The following is a 19,784-nucleotide window of genomic DNA, read 5'->3' as shown; positions in this document are numbered from 1 at the left end:
AAGTACAAGGTTCCATTTTATTTGTTACTCATCTCAAATGGGTCAAACTACATATAGCTCTATTAAATTTGTGACTAAATGCTAGGAAAACCTAACTGATGAAAACAGCCTATAAAAAACAATAGCAGTGGCTTGCAGCTGAGTCCTCTTTCTTATTTCAGGAGAGTGTTACATTTTCCAGGGGTTTATTTGGTTTTGTTTTAAACTCAATTAAAAGTGAACAACTACTTAGATGAGATGAGATGTTACTACACATTAGGATGGACTAAACAAGACTGCTTACTTAGAAACCAGTACCATTTGGAAAAATGAGAGTAAGCAGATCAGCAGTTACATAATACACAGCATCTCCCACACAATACTAATCAAAAACCAAGCAAAGTGACTCAAAATAATGAGCTATGATAGAATATTTGCATAAATACAGCCAGCGACATTTAATGAATCTGATTATCATGAACAGTCAGCAACAGATGAACACTGACTCAAGATAAGATGTACAATACAGTAACAAACATACGTAATAAAACACAACAGAATTGTTAAAACTTCATTTTTAAGACATTTGCATTGGGCAAAGTATGGAGCTTGAACAAGAGAATTCTTTATAAAAAGTGAGGTCAAATACAAAAATCTCGTTTATCTGTGTTTAGACTATATGCCTAAAACAGGAGGCTCATTTTTGTTTAGATCTCAGCCATCCTCACGCAAGATGAGGAATACCAGATGTCACACTCTAAAGAAAAACACACTATGGAGTCAGACATCAAAACTTAAAAACACTTAAACCTGTCCAACAACCATGGAACATTAAGACTTGTACGTTTGACATTCAGTTCTAGTAATTATCCTCTGGACCTCCTCAATACTGGCTGACCATCAATTAGATCATGGCTACATGCAGGCATAGTCACCATTTGGTGGAGAAAAGCCACCTGCCTCCAAATGAAACAAGGAAACACACACTCAACATCAGCTATTGTGTAGTTTCCTCCTAATTAATGGCAAGCCACTTTCAGATACAGCTAAGGACCGTCTTTGGTATACGCATTTGCAACTGGGCTATATTTAAGACTAGTTCTAGTTCAAGTAAGCCATACAAGACACACTCATTTATCTAGCTCTTCTTAAGATACTGGCTAGACAACAAAGTATCAAAAAAAGGAAAAGAAAAAGAGAGAGAAAGAAGCAAAAATGCTATTAGCACACATAAAAACCACTACGATGTATGTCGCTGCTTAACATTGTGCAAAGAACTAGTATGAAACATCACAGGGAAAACAAATTCAAACTCCTTCTAGAGGAGTGATAGCAGATGATCTTTTTTTTTTTATTTTTTTTTTAACCTTATGATTCACTATCTGTATTTTGCTCATAATACATATCCAACAACTCCAAGTTAATCACTGCAAGGTACTCTAGAAAGTTTCAGAGTAACAGGTCTACAACAGTAAACCTTCTGCTTTTGGGGGGTGGGAGTAACTTTCTGCTAGAGACAACACTGAACAACCTTCTTTAAATAAAGCATTTAAAAGCCATGAGGTGACAATTATTTTTATCCCTGCCAAACTAAACAGCAATGCGAAGATCAAAAAAAAAGGTGAATAGTCCAGCAGACCATCCCAGCCCTTCAGGAAGATAAAAATAAGCTTCTCAACAAGCACACAGTAAGGGGAAGCTTTTGTAGCCAAAACCTAAACCCACAGGCCCATCTGACAAAAGGCATAAATGACAATCAGACATTGTTAAGGCACCTAGTACAAGTGTGCTGACTTACCATGGTAGTGTGAGCTAAAAAAATAAATAAAAGCCCCAGCATGAAAACAAGTATATACTCAACACTTCTTGAAACTGCAGAAGACTTAAGGCTCAGACCCACAGATTGAAGCTGTTTCAAGGGAGTATTCAGATAACAGCAACTAATAAATATGCCAGCTGTCTCTGCTGAATCCCTGCTTAGATACTGGGAAGATGCATGGAGACAGAAGAAATACTTTCAAGCCCATTATCCTGAAAGAAGTACAAGTCAACACTTACACAATGCACTTACAGCCTTTACAACCACGAGAAAGAGGATTCTCTCATAAACCGACAATCACCTTCACAAAACAAAATTTCCTGTTTTTTGCTAGAATTATCCACATTTATGAGATTTATGACAGTCATTTTTCTTCCCAGATAATGAACTGACTATGCACGAAAAGCCGCATGGTCTTCAAATGAACGGACGTATAAAAGTGCATGCAACTTCAAAGCCACTAAAAGATTACTCCATCGTAATAGTTCTAATCTATTGAAAACAAAACAGACCACTCAAGTTTATTTTTCTTTCCAGAGTCACATGAACCATGGTTATGACAATTTTCTTTAGCTCAGGAAAGCTAACTCCTGAATATCTATAAGCTAGCAGAACACCAACGTAACTTACAGAAGTTTCTTAATGTCTGTAAACTTCCCAGTAACTCAGACTTCTTCTGTTTCATTAAAAACAGCTACTCAAGCCTAGATGCTAAATCAAATCTAAGTCAAAGAATCACATGGAGGATTTTTAAACCTTAACATTTGTTTACAAAAATAATGGCAAATATAATCCAAATAAAACATCACCATGTATTGGCTTCTGGAATGGTGGGAGGAAGGAGAAGAAAAAGGAAAAAAAAAAGACGACAGACTGCAGCCTCCTTGCTTACAACTGACAGTTTCAGAAAGTAGTCCTATTTACACCTACCAAAATAGACACAGGTCCATCCTTCCAGTCCCCCCATTCCCTGGACAGCAGGTTGCACGCCTGGTACTCGTTTTGTACCTAGCTCTTATCACTTCAAGTATTTTCAGCTCAATTCTGAACTCAACCTTAAAGACAGATGTAAATTACAGAATCACAGAATCACTACGGTTGGAAAAGACCTGTAAGATCATCAAGTCCAACCATTAACCCAACCCCACCATGCCCACTAAACCATGTCCCGCAGTGCCACGTCCACACGTTCCTTGAACACCTCCAGTGATGGTGACTCCACCACCTCCCTGGGCAGCCTGTTCCAATTCTGCACCTTTTCCAGCATTTGTCTTAGAAGTACTAACTTTCATTAATTTAAAATGCACATGTGAATACAAGCAAAATTAGCAGCCATTCTCAGCCAAAAAAAAATTCCACCTTACTAGAAATTAAAAAAATAATGAAATGATGCAATAGTGTCCTTGTTTTAAGAACAAGCAGAACAGATTATATCAGGATAAATTCAAATAACCAAAGGGAAAAATGCCAACTTAATTACATCTGCTGTACAGTAGAGGATGCAGAAAAGCTGCAAACTTGGCTGGTTCTTAGGCAGGATACTCTGCACATACCAGCAACTACAACTCTTTCCAGTCTATGACCCTCCCATGTTCCTTGGGGGAAAAAAAAAAAAAAAATTTCTACCATTCCTCCTGCTTTCCTGAACCAAGGTCTCTGTATCAGCCCCCTCCTGAAGACAGTTCCTTCTTCAAACGTCACTGCCCTCATTCCCTACTCCACCCCCTCCACACCTCTCTTCTCTCCAGTCTTCACCAAAATGAGTTTTTGCACAAATGGGACAGCACCACAGGAAAAAAGTTGTTTTGAAAAACACTAAGTGGATACAACTCCAGTTTGACTACAGAGCTTCTGAAAACCTGCCCACACCGCAAAAGAAGGAAATACAAAATCATCCATATTATTATAGACTAACGTGTTCTCAGAATGGATGTTGAAGTACCACAGTTGTTCTTTTAAATTACGTTAACAGTTAAGACACCAAAGACATAACAGTCCTATTATTAATCTTGTATTCCAAGAAGGTTCCAAAAGAATTAACTACACCTGTATGAGAAGCTGTGCTTCAGCAATTGATGACGTAAAAAGGAACACAGTCACAAAAATCAATCCGATTCTGTATGAGTTAAAGCAAGGTCACCTATGCAAGAAGTGCTATGAAAAAGAGTAAGAACCAGGAAAGTGTCTGAATTCCTAATGTTTGAGGTCTTAATTAGAAGATAGAAGTTTTCTTTTTAAGGTATAACAAATTCCATTCAACTGACATTACAAAGTTATAACTATCTGTTATTTAACTGATTTTACCAAGCTATGCCATTTGACAAGCGAAGTCAGCTTCACATCATTTTCAACACATCAGCTGTGTTGAAAAAAAAAAAATTCTTTTCAACTTTGACTCATTTCCCTCTTCATATGTAGTACTATTTAAAAAAAAAAAATTAAGAACTGTGTTACAGCTAAGCCAGCCATTTTCAGCTGCCAAACTGAAGTTTAGTTCCATTTTAGTACCAGGAGACTGTGGATCATAATTCATGCAGTTAAAATGAGTATTACTTGTTGACATAAAATTTTGAACAGCTCAAAATAACCCAGTCTTCAAATCTTGAGGGGAGGAAGGGGCATGAGATTACTAAACAGAACTGGCAGTAGCAGTTTAAATGCTTTGCTGCAGTCAGTGGATGGTACATCACGATAAAGAACGTATTGATCTAAAGTTCTGCACAATCTCAACCCGATGCAAAACTGGTATGGCAATGAGAAGCTGGAAAAAGAAATGTTAACACCTAAGTTAATACCACATGAAGGAGCCAGTAAATCTCACATAAAAGTGCCCGAAAGTACATTTGATTATTTGATTGACTGTATTAAAAATACCCTCCCATACAATCAGTAAAGTATTTTCTATTTACACTTCTGACTTATTTACAGATCCATCTTGCAAAGAACACCAAAGATGGATGGGAATTCCCATCCCCAAGGAATTTACATATCGAATGACGCACAATTAAAACGGCCATACACAAGGCTAAGTAAGACTGAAAATGTTGCCTGGACCAATTTTGCATTTTACCTAGTCTCCAATTTAAGTCATGCTTCTGTGATGAATTCCACTGATGCTTTTATGCCACTCAGTGTTCCAATTAAATTAATATTTTAATTATACTTCCGAGAAAATACTAATGGATACAACTCTACAATTACAGACTATGGTCTCATCGGTCACCCCCACCTGCCTGTCCTTACTTAAGCAGTGTAAGAGAAGTAAAGGTAATAATTTCTTTCTTCTTCCAGAGAATCACACCACATAATTAAGAGTTTCACAAATCCTACAAAATGCAACACATCCAAAAGCATTATTTTCTTTCAAAGCTGTGACAGACTTAAATCAGAAGTGATCTTTTACATATGACATCCTAGACATCAATTCAACTTGGCCTTCAGAAGAAGGCAAAGAGTTCCAGAACACCTCCTGCTGCTTACCTGTTTCCCCCTCTCTGAGTAACCACTCAAAAAGGGAAAAGAAAAAAAAAAAAAGAAAAAGAAAGAAATGGGCTTCACAAATCTCTTCTGCAGTCACCCAAGACAAAATGCTAGATGAGCATAAGGAAAAGCAAAACTAAGTGCAACAAATCTCTCCTGAACTACTGTTACTGGGTTCTGCTCACACCAGAATGAGCTTTAACACAGTATGCGTTAGAGAAAGGAAGAAGTTAAGGTATTACACAGAAGACATCTCACCTTTCAATTTTTGCATCAAGAAACTTATCAACGTGTTAAACACGTGCCAGTTTCACCACTTATGACACAGTAGGTAGCCAGTGAGTAGAGACTGTTCAAGCACAGGACAAAGCCTGTCAAACAACATTTGTTTACTACATCAACTCCCAAGAATTCTAGAAAAAGTTGTCATTATTGTTATCACTGAAAGTCACCGTGACAGCAGAAAGTTCTCAGCAACTGTGCTGTGTCTGCCATGCAGGAGACCCAGATTAATTTCCCATCATTTCTCCCACCCGCTGCTCTTAAGAGAGCAGTAACTACTGTGGGGACGGAGCACTCGAGATCTGGGCTGAGGGCTGGAAGGGATGCCTGTCATCACTCCGAAAGAAGGACTCACAGACACATCCGTGACCTCCGCAGAGAAGTTTACCTTATCCTGGCAGGAAGCTGCCGCAGTGTGGGACTGTGAAGGCAGAGTCAGAAAGGTGCTGGAAGCATGGATTACCACGGTTTGCCTCGCTCATTAATCGAACTTCTCTAATTTTTTTTAAACTTTCAGTTCACAAAAACAAGCTCGATTTTGAAATACTTCCCACACCGTACTTTATTTCTGACAAAGCACCGACAATACACGATAGCGTACTATAGGCAGTATCACGGGAGTTCTGCTATCCAAAATGCACAGATACAAGCAAGTAGCTCCCATCACCTATTCTACCACAGCATACACATCGAAACAGGCATATCCAAACAGAAGAAAAAGGAGGAGGGGAAGAAGTGGGAGGCAGCAGAGGCATGATCTCACCCCAGCACACCGAGGTACTGCAGCCCAGCACCGGGAGAAGCAGCCACAAGAGAAAAATCGGAGTTTCCTGCCTTTGTACCGAGACTCTCGTTGCTGTAACGCAGCTCTCCGAAAGCCGCGTTACACACGGCGCTGCTCGGACGGAGGGAGAACCGCCGCATCCCGCAACTGCCCTTCCGCCAGCCGCTACCGCCGAAGGAAAACCCCCTTTCCACGCGGGACGGTGACCCCAGCCGGTCACGGGGCCACGGAGGAGGCGACTCCCCACACCGCCCCTCGGCCGGGCCACCCCCGGCCCCGCAGCGCCCCGCCCCGACCCGCCGGCGGGTCACCGGCCGGGGAACCGCCGCGGGCTGCCTCGGCTCGGCTCGCCCCCGCCGCCGGGCCCCCGCGGGGGGCAGCTGGCCGTTCCCCCCAGCGCCCCCTCCTCGCCCAGCGCTGCCCGGGGAGGGGAGAGGGGCTTTACCTCGCCGCCGCCGGGAGCCGTCCCTCAGGCACACGCTCGGTGCTGGAAGCCGCCTGCGCCCCGCGCCCCCCCCCCCCCCCCCGGCCCGCTGCTGCGGCGTCCTCTCCCCGCTCAGGACATGGTCTCTCCCAGCGCGGCGGGCTGCCGCGGCCGCGGGCGCTTCCACTCGGCGCGGCGGGGGGAGCCTCTCGCCCCGCTCCCCGGGCTCCTCTAATGGCGTCGGCTGGAGCGGCCCAAAGCAAAATAAACCCCCATACGGCCAGGAGCCCGCACGTCAGCCCGGCCTGCCGCCCTGCCTGGCGCCCATTGGCGGAACCTGCGCCTTCCCCTCCGCCAATCGGCGCGCGCCTCTTTAGGAAGAACGGGTGATGTCATCCCTGCCGCTGGGGCGCCTCGCTGTGGGGGTGCTGGGCTTCGCCCCGCCCCGCCGGGCGCCCCGGGGAGCCCCGCCCCCTCGCGGCCCCGCGCCTCACGACGGACGGAGGGACGGACGGACGGGTGCTCCGCGGCGCCCCAGCCCCGGGTCCCTCCGGGGGACCCTCTCTCCTCCCCCCCGGCTGCTCCCCCGCAGCCTTTCCCTCACACACCGCCCCGTCCCCTCGGGGCCACCCGGCACCCCAACGGCCTCCCCGCCTCGGCAGCCCCTCGCCCCTGCCGGGCCCCCCCTGAGGCAAACCTGTGCACGGGCCCCACCTTGGGCACCAGCTTCGGGGAGGAATGCGCAGGCTGCATTAGAAGTGGAAACAAGACCATCCTCTTGGCTTGACATCCACAATCGTAGGTGGTAGATGAAGTATTTTACGGAAATAATCCCTCATAAAACCGCCTTGCGATGGCACGTGGCCAGACAGCAGCCGTCGAAAATACCACTTCTGTGGCAACTGATCCTTCCAGTGTCCTGTCGGGAAACATCTCCTGCATACAATAAATAAAGAGAAAATCCCAATGGAGCGTCTCATGCCCAGGCTGTACAGCCCCAGCCTTCGGCAGATTCCCCTTAATTCCTTCAGTTCTTCCATAGCAAAATATTTCCGCGAGCACTGCTAAGAAATAAGCTGTCACGATTTCCTCCACGTGTCGATGCCGGCCGTTCCTAACGCAGCACGGTGCATCTGCGGGGTTGGAGTTCGGGATGTTCACCCCGACCCAAAGGACTCTTCAGCCATGTAGCGGTCATGCGTTGCAAAGCCCATTCCTCTTCTGGGGGGAAAAGGCCAGCAACAAGGGCTTTGCCAGCCCTTGGGTTCAGTCCTTGTGCTGGCTATGCAATCATTTCTTTTGCTTTCTGCTCAAAAGTTGCGAGTCTGCTTCTTCCTTAAGCTGCTCTTACAGGCTCACTGACAGTAAAAGCATATTTGCCCACATCCTCGCTCTTCCCTCATGGGTCTTACCTCATTTGATATCTGACTTTTTTTTTTTTCCACCACAGTTCCTACTTTTTGTTTCAGGCTTTCTCAGATGTTCTAGCACTTTTTATTTCCATGGGTTCATTCCCTGTTCCCAGCCAAGGCAATAGAGGGGACTTCTAGCTAATGCCTCAGGCTAGGAGTTGTATTGGGAAACTCGTCCTCTTCCGACCAGCTGGATCCATCCATTCTCACTCGATCAACATAAAGGAAAAGCACCCGAGATGTTCAAGTAGAGAAGTGATGCCTTGCGCTAGAGAAAATCCCTTTGTCCAGCAGACAAACAAGTAGAACTGGAGTCAGGACAACTAAAATGTAATTACTTATGGAGACTGAAACAGAAATTTGTCTCCACTTGCAATTAAATTAGTTCCCTATAAACATCAAAAACTGTTGGGGGGGAGAGTAATGTGATTTGTCTGTCCCAGACTAGTTATTTACTAAATTCTCTTTCTGACTCCACGGAACAAGTTGGGCCCCAGTCTGCGTTTTGGGAAACATACCAACAATGACGTATATATAGCTATAGAAAAGATGGGGACAACTGTATTTTCTTTCACACACCCACACATAATATCCAGATGAACTTGGATAAGTCATGTAAAAGAAATATTCCTTATCTTAAGGAATCGTGCCATCTCTGTGCTTAGAAATAATTCAGAAAATGTATCCCTTGCTCCTGGCATCTAGGCAAGATGATGGAAGAGCTGTCGTGTAAGCGAACAGCAAGTAGTGAGGTAAATCCTAAATGCTGCCACAATTGCACAACGATGGGAAATTTCCAGAAATGATTGTTATAGATTAGACTGCATAAAAAGATATGAAAATAAAAGGAATATGTAATTTGGGGGAAAATATCACTTCAAATTCTTCCAGAATATTTCCTAAACCTGTCAGAAAATCGTTTGGTGAGCATGGAAACGTAGTTTAAACAAACCACAGTGCACTGCAGCACGTTAGGAGCATGTAATGTACTTTCACAACACAGGAAAGAGCTTTAATGAAGCTAGACTTGTATCATTTCAGAGACTTTTGTTGCATAGGTAAGAAAAAATTATGACCAACTGAAAAAAAAGATTTTTGAAGAATTCTAGAGACAAGTGATTTTCATATCTGCATAATTGTTCTGCAGAACAGCGGCATTCTGAGTAATGAAACAGGTATCAGTACAGTATATGAAGGCGAATGCGTGTGGTAAAATTGAATTTGAAAATAGTTACCAGAGCTGTTAGTTTCAGAAGCGAATCCTTGCTGCATCTCCAAATTACTGGACGTTGTTGATGTTGGCGACATTATTCCTAAGGCCATGTCTTTGGCTTTATCTCAAAAAACTGCTGGCATCTCCCGCCAGGTTTACCTTGCAGGAGTTTGTCATTTGTTCTAGACTTAAACAATAAAATAAAATAGGAATGACCTTTCAGCGGTTTAGGACATTGATATTTACACGTATATTTTATCCAATAATAGCTTTCAGACTTGTAATTTGGAGAGAAGTCAAAATTTGCTTGACTTGATAACCCAGTTCTCAACAGATTTGGTATTTGAGCATCTTTTTCTTCTTTAAATGTCAGAAAGATAATTCTATTTTTGTTAGAGATAGCAGAAGTTGTATGCAAGTACTAATTTCCTATATTCCATCCCAAATTTTAATTTTATTCCACCAGTTTAAGGACAAATTTTAACTCCCAAGTAAGGAATTTGGAACAGTGATGCTCATTTGACAGCTTAATATGTTATTTTGGGAACTTCGCTTTGCAGAGCCGAATTCACTCATGCCATGGAGATTATGTGCCTTCACTAACCGGGTGTGCAACTGCCCTCTGTAACTCAGAATAAACCCACAGCAAAACAATGCGCCTTCATTCACATCTAAAAATATAATTTGCACACATATGTCTTCCAGCTTTCCTTTTTCCTCTGCCTCTCAAACGTCATAAATCCCTGTTCCTCTAATGCCTGTTGCTTCCTCCCCACCTTCCTCAGCCATCCTAGGTCTCTCCGATCTCCTTCCTTTCCTCCCAGTTCTTCGAGGACAGGAGCGAGCTTGTTCTTGGCTCTGGAGCTGCTCAGGGAAGAACTGACAGTAAATTTCCTTGTCAGAACTCACAGATTTGGTGAAAGCCAAATGGTGCACACAAGTCATACAATTTCACAGAGGTATCGGTGGACCCCAGCTCAGAAACCCACCTGGTTCCTCCCCCTTGTCAGCCCGGAGCTGCACCACCAGCACTTGTGCAGCAGCCGGTAGCACAGACTGCCTGACGCAGGAACCCTTTGTGCCTCCGAGGTGCGAGCCTTGCTGGCAGCCAGCGAGGCAGATGGCTGGGAAGTTCCCTTCCTTTTCTGCAAAGAATTTATAAATTTAGGATTTTTTCAGAACAACCCAAAATTGCAAATTGCCGCTATCTCCTATTAAACAAGAGCACTTTGCACCGCACCGCCTTACAAGACACCCTATTTCTTCTGTCCTGATGCTCACGGCTAGTAAAATGTTTCTTCCCTCAACCCTCCCTGATGTTTCTGTTCTGAATCAAGCTGCTTATAACGGAGCGAATTATACCAAAAGCTATAATTAGAAAGAAAGCGTCGAAACATTTCACAGTAGCATTTTTCTAGATGTTGCGTACAATAGCTGGGGGACTCAGTGAAGCAAAATTGTGCTTCAGGTAAGCAAAAAGACAAATACCAAATTATTTTACGCTGGCATGGAGTGTTTTTGCGGTGCAGCAGAATTGCCTCAGCCTGAGTGCAAAGATTGCATCTAGTTAGTGATGTGTAAGTGCAGATCTCGCTCTTATGTAATTCTCTTTACCCTGGTAACTACTCGCTCTCATGCAGAGCGCCGGCTCCCATTAGGCAATTCATCCTCGGCTTATCCAGGAGCAGAGATGTACGTGCTCACCAGATGGCTATTTCTCACTAGCTGAACTTTGAATATGCAGAACTCCCTACTCACACCGGCTCCTCGAATCTACCTCTTGCCATTGCTTTATTCAGTGTTTTCAGGCTTTTTGTGATCAAGGAAGACTTGCAACTGAAGTGAAACACTTAGATAAAGGGTGACAAATAGAAATGCACAAAAATCCAAAGGAAAAGCACAGTTTTTGACGCTATTGAGAGCAGGCTATTTTAAATGGTTGACTGATTTGTTACCATTTTTCCATCTTCTCTCTGAGTCAGCCTCAGCCTTCACACCCAATGAATCTCATACCTGTGTCTCTTTTTCCCATTTTAGTTTGATACATAAGAATATTCAACTATAGCTAGATCACTATTCCCCCTATCCAGACGAGGATGAAGTCAGAGAAGGCATGATGCCCCGACCAAATCCGCTCTTCCCTGCCACAGCTGTTGGGTGTTACAGGCTGCCACCCTGAGACCTGTAAGCGAGCTTCAAGTATTTGCAGCTGACCTCCGGGCAGGGAAGGAAGGCAGGGTCCTTCCCTGTCATTACCGCACGTTCCCAGTCATGACAGGAGAGTTGCTGCTCTCCTGCTAGCTCTGGTGTGGCCTCATGGCTGCATCCAGGGGGAAACGGCTTTGCTAATTCTACCTGTTCTGTTGGCTCAGTTTTTAGCCGTTTCTCAAAAAAACATCCTTCAGAAAATATTTTCAGAGTCACAAGTTTTCTTCTGACTTCCCCAGGGGCTTTGTGCTAAGAAGGGATGTCATGCACGTGCATCAAGCCCTTCTCCTTTTCGTCTTCTTTACGACAAAAGAAGTGAGAGTTTATCCCGTACTCTGAGCCACCGAACGCATTGGCACAAGGGGCAGGGAAAGAGCAACCGAAGAGGAAAGTGGTCCTTTTTCTGCCTCGCTGTCTGTACCCCGCGGGAAGAGATAGCCGTCTTCTCCCAGAGGGTAGTCAGAGGTAGGAGCAGCTCACATTGCGCGGCGAAACACTCACCCACGTGTTCCTCCTCTTCTTCAGCTATGGGGCTGCCCTACTGCAAAAGCACCATGGCTTTCCATGGGGCCAGCAATAGGCACCCCGCACCTCTCCAAGTGGTGCGTGCCCAGCAGAGGTGCTGGGGGTGTGTGTGATTATTTTAAGGAAAAGATAGCTAGGAAAGATAGAGAATAAACAAATACAGGTAGGAAAAACTGCAGAAATATGACAAAAACATGTACTGAGTTGTTATCCCCTCAGTTACTTTGAAATGTATTTCAATAGCAAAAAGAAAAAGGTTAAACGTAGGGAGAGCTTGCATTGAAAGCTTCAACAGGCACCATATCATTCTTGCTTTCTCTCTGGTTCCACAGGGAGCAGAGGAAGGGGGTGAAGGGAGTAAATCCATCGGGATAGGGCTCTCCAGCTGCGGGGTTTGAGCCACGTGATCAGGGAATCTTAGAAACTTTCCTCAGCTGGGCAGATGCTGAGTAGGTGAAGGAGTCTGTGCTGGATGGCCAACAGAAAAGCAACACACACGGAGGAAAATGGGAAACTGGGAGGCGATGGGGTGGCTGTAGTCCAGCAGGCGCATTCGGTATGGTTCTGAAGACTTGGGGAGGCTGCAGGATCTGTCCATCCCAGATGGTGAGCACAGCGTGGCTGCTGCCGCTGCTCTAAGGATGCATCAGCAGGTTTGTCACAGCAAAAGAATGCAGGGGGGAGGACAAAGAGGAGAGGAGAAAAAGAGAATTAAGGAAAATGTGAAACAGAGTGTTAAAAACAAAGGGAAAAGAAAAATAAACCAGGAAAATGCAAAGAGCTCTTTGAATGCACCCTTAAAGAAAGTCACGAGGGAGGACAATGACAAATAACAATGCAACTATAAAAGGAAGCAGCAGCCTGAGTCCCTTTAGGGGCATGCAAGACATTTGTGAGGACTTGAGACAAAAATCCATGAGAAAAATGGACTAAAATCCATAAACTAATTGCTGTATAGAAATGTCGGGCCAAAAGAGGCCAGTTTCCTCTGTGCAATGGCCAGCATCTCTCTTATCCTCAACAATGACAGATTTAACTACTACCAAACACCGGGACCCCTCCAAAATGCTCTTGCCAGCAGAAAAAGAAGTGTTGACAGAATTGTGGGGTGAGCGTAACACTGATTCCTCTGACGCTGCTAACTGAGGCTGGATAAAACTACCACATTACACAACCACTGGTTTTGATGCCTAGGTTAGGTAGCTCCCTCCTCTGAGTGCTGACTTTTGTGAGCCCCACTGATGGCATCACCCCTCCCCAAACATCAGATAAAAGTCATAGGTGCTAAACTCGGTGGCCGTAGGTTTGGCTGTGAAGCTGAGAAGCAAGAACTCACGCATTTTTCTGCTTTAGGTGAGCACACCACTTTTCCTATGTAGCAAGGCAGTATTATCAGCTGGCATTAATATGCCCCAAATCCGAGCCAAAGTTAGCAGCCGTTAGTGGTCAGTGAAAGTGAAAAGGGAATTTCTTGTAAAAGAAGGCTATCCAGGAGCATATGAGGCAACAGAGAAGGGACGTTCTGTGTTTGGTTTACAGAACACAGTACATCATGCCGAGCATAATCAGTGCCAGCTAATCAGATTATTTGATGAGCCAGAGGGAGCAAAATCTATCTTCGAGTTGACGTAATGCACCAATAGACTACTTAAGGATTCTGGATATGTTCACTCTGTGTCTCAGAAGCCTTCCCCTTACCTATTCATTGAGACTTATCCTTTTTCTGAGCAAATCTAGGATTAAACACATACAATTCAAATAAAAACCAGAAAACAAAACAGGTAAGAGTGAGACTCCGTGGGAGCGTAGCTAACGGAGCGGTGCCAATTGCCACGCTACCGGTTCAGCAGGATAGTGAAAGAATATCAGTAACAGCAGGGGTAGTTTAATGCTATCAGTGGAGACCTTATAAGGATGGTAACTGATGAAGCTAAGGAATACACGAGTCTGGAATGAAAATGTGGAAAGGACAGTTTTCTGAAAAGTCCGGAATTTTGGAAGAGAATAGATTTTTCTTTTAATTCAGGCCTAGCCTGGGCCATAAATTCTTATTACTTTAATACCATTGCCTTATTTTAGAGATGTGTTCTGCAAAAATTCTATACCAGCATTTCTCATCACAAATGGGCAGCTTCAACACCTGAATAAAAAGTAGCTTTCAATCTTACTCCTACTTTTAATCTTACAGAAAGCCATTTAGCAGGATACCTCATAATGCTGTGCCTTATTTACAGATACAACGAGGGGAAAATAAATCAGAGAAACAGAAAAATAAACAATTTTCAAACCAGATTACTTGCCTGGAAGGACAGTTCTTTGATTGCTTTTATTCCTAACTTAAAAGAATTTCATAATTATACCTTGAGCAACTATTGTTTACTTGTATCAGGCATCACAAAAGCTTCTGTGCCTTCCTTTCTTGTATGTTATGCTAAAATGATGGCTGGAAACAGAATAAAATAATTGCACTAGAACATTGTCTAGGATCACTGTCTCCCTCCCACTGCACAAAGAAATGCTGAAGCAAAGCTAAGACATTTATCGAACAGCAGGAGCTCATTAGCTTGTTGTCAGTACTCTCTCCCATTGATAGCTCTTATGTGGGTATCTAGTAGGTAAGCAGCATTATAAATAGTCTTTTTGTAGCGCGCATTTCTGCTTTCATATAAAAAATATGTTTGTAGTCTCCCAAATAATCCTTGCCACCCTGAGAAACACAGATTTTGTGATTAGGGAACATGTTGTTTCAGTATTCCAACCACGTCTCAACTGCATGTGAGTTTGTCTTGCCTAAGCTCTTTGAAAAAAGTTTAAGCTTCAACAGCCTCCACTTCCATAAGACAGACAGCTCTGGAAATGCCCGTGTCCAGGGACAGTTTTAAATTTACAGGGCTTTAACACAAAAGGACAATTTAGAGTGTATGTTGGGATTGTATACAGCTGAAATTGCTTAAATATTACAGCAAGTTAGATCTTCCATAGAGGTCAGAGTAAGGACGGAGTATTAGAGAATTCAGAAGTATATTTAACTGAGAAGTAAACTCCTGTCTCAACGATTGATGTCATAAGCCAGCTAGATCCATGTATAATCATTTGTCTGTACATCTCATTACTGCCCAAGCAAAACAGAAGCAGAAAGGGCAAGCCATTGAATTAGTTTGCCCAATGCAATTCAGGTTAATCAATAAAACCAATTTTACAAAATTATGCAAAATGTTGAGGTCCTGCTGAAATAATTGGAAATTGGTGAAGCTGCTCGGTCTCACAAAGGTCACGTTCCTCCACTGGAGACTGAACCTTTACAAACATTGAAATCCTTGACCGGGGGGTTCACGTGCTTCTCTTCCCGGACATTGCACTGCTTTTCTTGCAATGCCAGAGGTTTCATGTAGCCCAGTCTCCCCAAGAGTTCCCACCGTACATCTCTCTGTCAAGTCAACTGCTACGGTCAAGGAGCCTGGGCAAACGCCTAGAGCCCAGTGAGGAAGTTCCGATTTGGACCTTTGCCCACCAGCCATATTTGATCGGTATAGAAAAATCACATTACACCGAGTATATTAGTAATATTTATTACAAAACTGATTTAGACAGAATCCAGACTACATGTCAGAAGCAGAAGGTGGCTGTTCAGCTGAATGGGGCTGATTACTTGCATCAAATTAGGAAGGCTATTTCTCAAATGGAGCAAAAATCTGTTTGGATTAGTGCTTTCCTACCACTCTGCAGAAGAACCGGAAGTTCTGCCGTTTCATTTTGGTGCTGTTTCCATTATCTTGCCATCCTGGCTTTGAATTTGCCCCTTTTTTATTCTGACTATACTTCTTGCCCAGATAGCTTAGTCTTCAAGAGGTTTCACGTTCTTAGGCACTCAGTGAAGAGGTCAAGTGGAGCTGGTCTTCCCTCAGAGCACACATCTCCGAAGCTGAAGCATATTCATTTCTTGGCTGTCTTCCTCTCATGTCAGAGAATATTCCAAATAAGGTCTCACTGGTGTATTGCTCAGAATCAAAATAGCTTCGTCTTATTTAAGTTTGATAACCCCTTGAGAAAAGTCCCTTGGACTTTGACTTCCCTTTAAAGCTGTTGACTGCCTCGGCATAGAGTCCTGTTAGATCTTCTCAGTTAAACACCGTTAAATCACAGTTCCGTCAACTCTCAGTATTTTAATATTTTTCTCTGAGTATTTACTTTCTGTCCTAGACCTCCTGCCTCTAGAGTCGAGTGATTAAGTTAGACTCTGAGGTTTTATTTTCAAAGTAGATTTCTAATCCTCAAGGCAGTGAAGAAAAGCATAAAATATGGACTAAATATAAACCCAGTGCAATCTGAAGGGTCAGAAACTAAAGTGAAGACAAAAAAAGAGCCGCAAATATTGGTTCCTAAAACTCATAATTTAAAAATACATTTCAGATGTTTTTGAGAATGGCAAATTGGTTAAGTTGTTTTCCCAAAGTTTTTGACTGCCGGTTCCACAATGCAGAAGCCATATGTCTTTTTGTGCCAGTGCTGGACCAATATCCCAGCTTAGTACAGAGGAATGGGTAGATTTGCTCTCACCAAGAGGGCACTCAGGCTGAGGTCCTTACATCTAGTAGTAATCATGGTCTTCCTAAAACGTGCCAGAAAAAATAAGGGATATGAGCATCTATGTTCTGGGTTACATTTTGGGTAGCTATGCTATGTTCAGCTGATTTTCTCATATAGCAGAATACCTACATATTCCTTTTCTTTCAGTACCATCAGTCATTGCATTTGGACTGCATGGCTGCAGTAGTCCATCCCAGAGATGACTGTGCCATAGCTCTGGCTACAATAATTTCTTCGTACTTGTAGGCATCGTCTTCAACTTTACATAGCTTTGGTGTTAAATGTGTATCAGATAATGTCATGGAATCATAGATTTGGTAGGAAGGGACCTCCAGGGGTTTTCTCCTTCACCCCCTGCTCAAAGCAGGAACAACTTTAAAGTTAGATCCAGCTGGAAGGTCAGATCCTGTTGCTCAAGGCCTCGTACAGTTGAGTCTGAATCCCTCCAAAGATGGAGATCCCACAGCTTCTCTGAGCCTCGTTCCAGCGTCTGACTGACACTGAATTTTTTCGTTCTAATATGTAGGCTAAGTTTGCACTAGTTGTCTCCAAAACATGTACTCTCTGCCTCTTTTCAGTGTTGTAAGCCTGTATGAAGTTTAATTTAGTTGGTTTTCATTGAGAGATGAGGTGACTAGAGATCACGAAGCCCCAAGTTCGCTGAGGCTGCATGAAATAAAAGAGATTCTAGGTTAGAAACACAAGCCATGAACCTAGAACAGCAAGAAAAGCTTTGGCTTCTTTTTGTTCCAGGCTAATACTGGAGGGGCCATGACAAAAATCATTATTTAATTTATATTTATCATACAAGTTTACAACTAGAACTGGTTAAAGGCCATTATTTCTTTTCTGCTTGAATTTTCAAAGTTCTAAAATACTTAATTCTACAAAAGAAAAAATATTGAAAACTTGCTAGAAAAAGAACAATGTTATTTAAAACAAAAAATGAAACGATCACAGAATCTGGGGCTTTTGTAATTTATCCAGGAACTCTGGGACTTGCTCTCCAAAGCGCTGTGTGATCTCCTAAGGTCTCCCAGTGTCCAAGCCAGGGAACCCAGAAGCCCAGCGTGCCTGGTCCAGAGATGGACTCTGAAGTGATGGGGATGCCTTGTCACAACACGGGGTTCCCCAGAGATCGACTCCGTCAAGTCTACTTGAAGTCGCTTAGTGACATGGTTTAGTGGTGGACTTGGCAGCGTTAGGTTTATGGGTGGACTTAATGATCTTAAAGGTGTTTTCCAACCTAAACGATTCTGTGATTCTAAGTCCAAGCCACCTCCTGGTCATCCTGGCAAACTGGCAGGGAGTTGCCTGGAGGACTTGTTAGCGTAGCTCAAAAATGTGCTGAAACTCAATAACTTGTGCAAAACACTTTGGTTTCAACAAACTGCCATTTACCACAACATCTGCATTTTGGAAACTGTCTAGTGAGCAATATTTCTCATCTAAAAGGAAGTATTTTGCTTATCATCTAGCACTCGTGTCTCCAACAGCCATTTACCTACGAGCTGTTCTGAGATGTCCTATCTTCTAAATGCAAGGAGAAAGCAACATATGCAGCTCACCACACTTGAAAACGTCTCAGTACATTTCACTGCATCTAAACTAGGCTAAACAAGTTACATCTTAGGCACACTGACCCCTCGGGGGAATACTAACAGGCTAGTTCAGACCGCAGTCGCATCATGAAGACCTAATTTAGTCCTGATGTTTTGAGGTACACATGCAAGCTGGTTTTTACAAGGTCACCCCCAGCAGAGACAAGAAATTTTTTACTATTGGCATGGAGACCTTGAGTTTTGAAAAATGCTCTTCCCTTTCATCATCATCTGCATGCTATTTTTTCCATCTTACTTACATTAAATGGTCGGTAGAAGAGGCTGTAATTTATGCAGCACTCCAGACAGCTGTCTCAGGGGTTACCTGTAATGCAACCACCTTCATTTTAAATGCTATTTTTAAATAAATGGTCTCAAAAACACTGTATAGTTTTAAAACTGAAAAGACAATGGAGGCTACCTGGTATGGCTGGAAATCTGAACTGCATTTGGGGGCAAAATAAAACATTCAGCCACAAAAACAATGACTTAGAGGAGATGAAGAAAAAAATGGTAAAATGTTAAAGACATTTTGGTATTCATAGGCACATTCTCTCCTTCTTCTTATGTAGAGTATTTTTTCAAGGTGAGTGTTGATCCTGTGTAATTGTCCTTAAGAGTTAGTACCAAACACTTACACAGGAAAATGATTTAGATCTGCCAGTCACTAATTACCCTTCCTCGTGGTACCCATTTCCTTGGGTGCTCTGTTTTTCTCCATCACCGTGACAACACTTCCCACACCAGAGGAAATATTTAGCTCGCATCTTCCTGTAGAGTAGCAATTTCCCCATTTTCATAACTCAAGCCTTCCTCACCCAGCAGCTGCAGTATCTGCTTGAATTGTTGAGTGTTTATTTTGGTTTTGTTTTTTTTTTTTAAAGTCCTGATCAAATTAGTTTGAGGGAAACATACCTACAGCATCTTAAAGAACAGCTGTTCTATACAAATCAACCCCAGGAAATATTTTGTCTGTTTATACTACGAATTGGCAGAACATAGGCTTCTGTATCCTGAACTATTCTATCATCTCCCATTAAACAAATAGGGAACTGAATCTCCGTTCCTAGCTACAGGTCACAAATGTAAGCGGGAGGAAAGTAAACATCCAGTTTAGCTTTCACCTCACTGCATTTGCTGAGATCTGTATCGCATTATCTGCGTTTAGTTCATTTGAAGTTTCTCAACAATATCCTTAGGAAAGTGAGTACATGGTGGGTTTTTTTCTTTTACTGGGCATTAGTTTCTCCGCAGTGTTCACATCCTTCTTAGCTAAACTGATACATGCTACGTGGATGAAGATGTCTATAAAAAAAGGAATTATTTTCTAACCTTTGCCTAGGGGCCAAAGAAAGCTGTGTGATGTTTAATCTTACATTTGCACAGCATAGCATGAAAAAGAAATGTACAGTGGAACTCTGAAAGGCTCAGTCAGCCACTCCTCAGTCTGTTTTTCAATGCTAAATTACA

General features: G+C 43.0%; 1 protein-coding gene across 2 annotated transcripts in view; it reads right to left on the bottom strand.

Annotated features, from left to right (window-relative positions):
- ZRANB1 (zinc finger RANBP2-type containing 1) overlaps positions 1 to 6,828 on the bottom strand; it is a 46,363-nt gene extending 39,535 nt beyond the window's left edge. For both annotated transcript variants that reach the window (XM_059821293.1, XM_059821294.1), the window contains exon 1: positions 6,790 to 6,828. The gene's annotated coding sequence lies outside the window, so the exon portion shown is untranslated. The remainder of the gene's footprint in view (positions 1 to 6,789) is intronic.
- Positions 6,829 to 19,784: the final 12,956 nt, after the last annotated feature.

The sequence above is a fragment of the Gavia stellata genome, chromosome 9, assembly GCF_030936135.1.
Source record: "Gavia stellata isolate bGavSte3 chromosome 9, bGavSte3.hap2, whole genome shotgun sequence".
Classification (NCBI taxonomy): Eukaryota; Metazoa; Chordata; class Aves; order Gaviiformes; family Gaviidae; genus Gavia; species Gavia stellata.
This window is presented reverse-complemented; position numbering and strand designations above follow the sequence as displayed.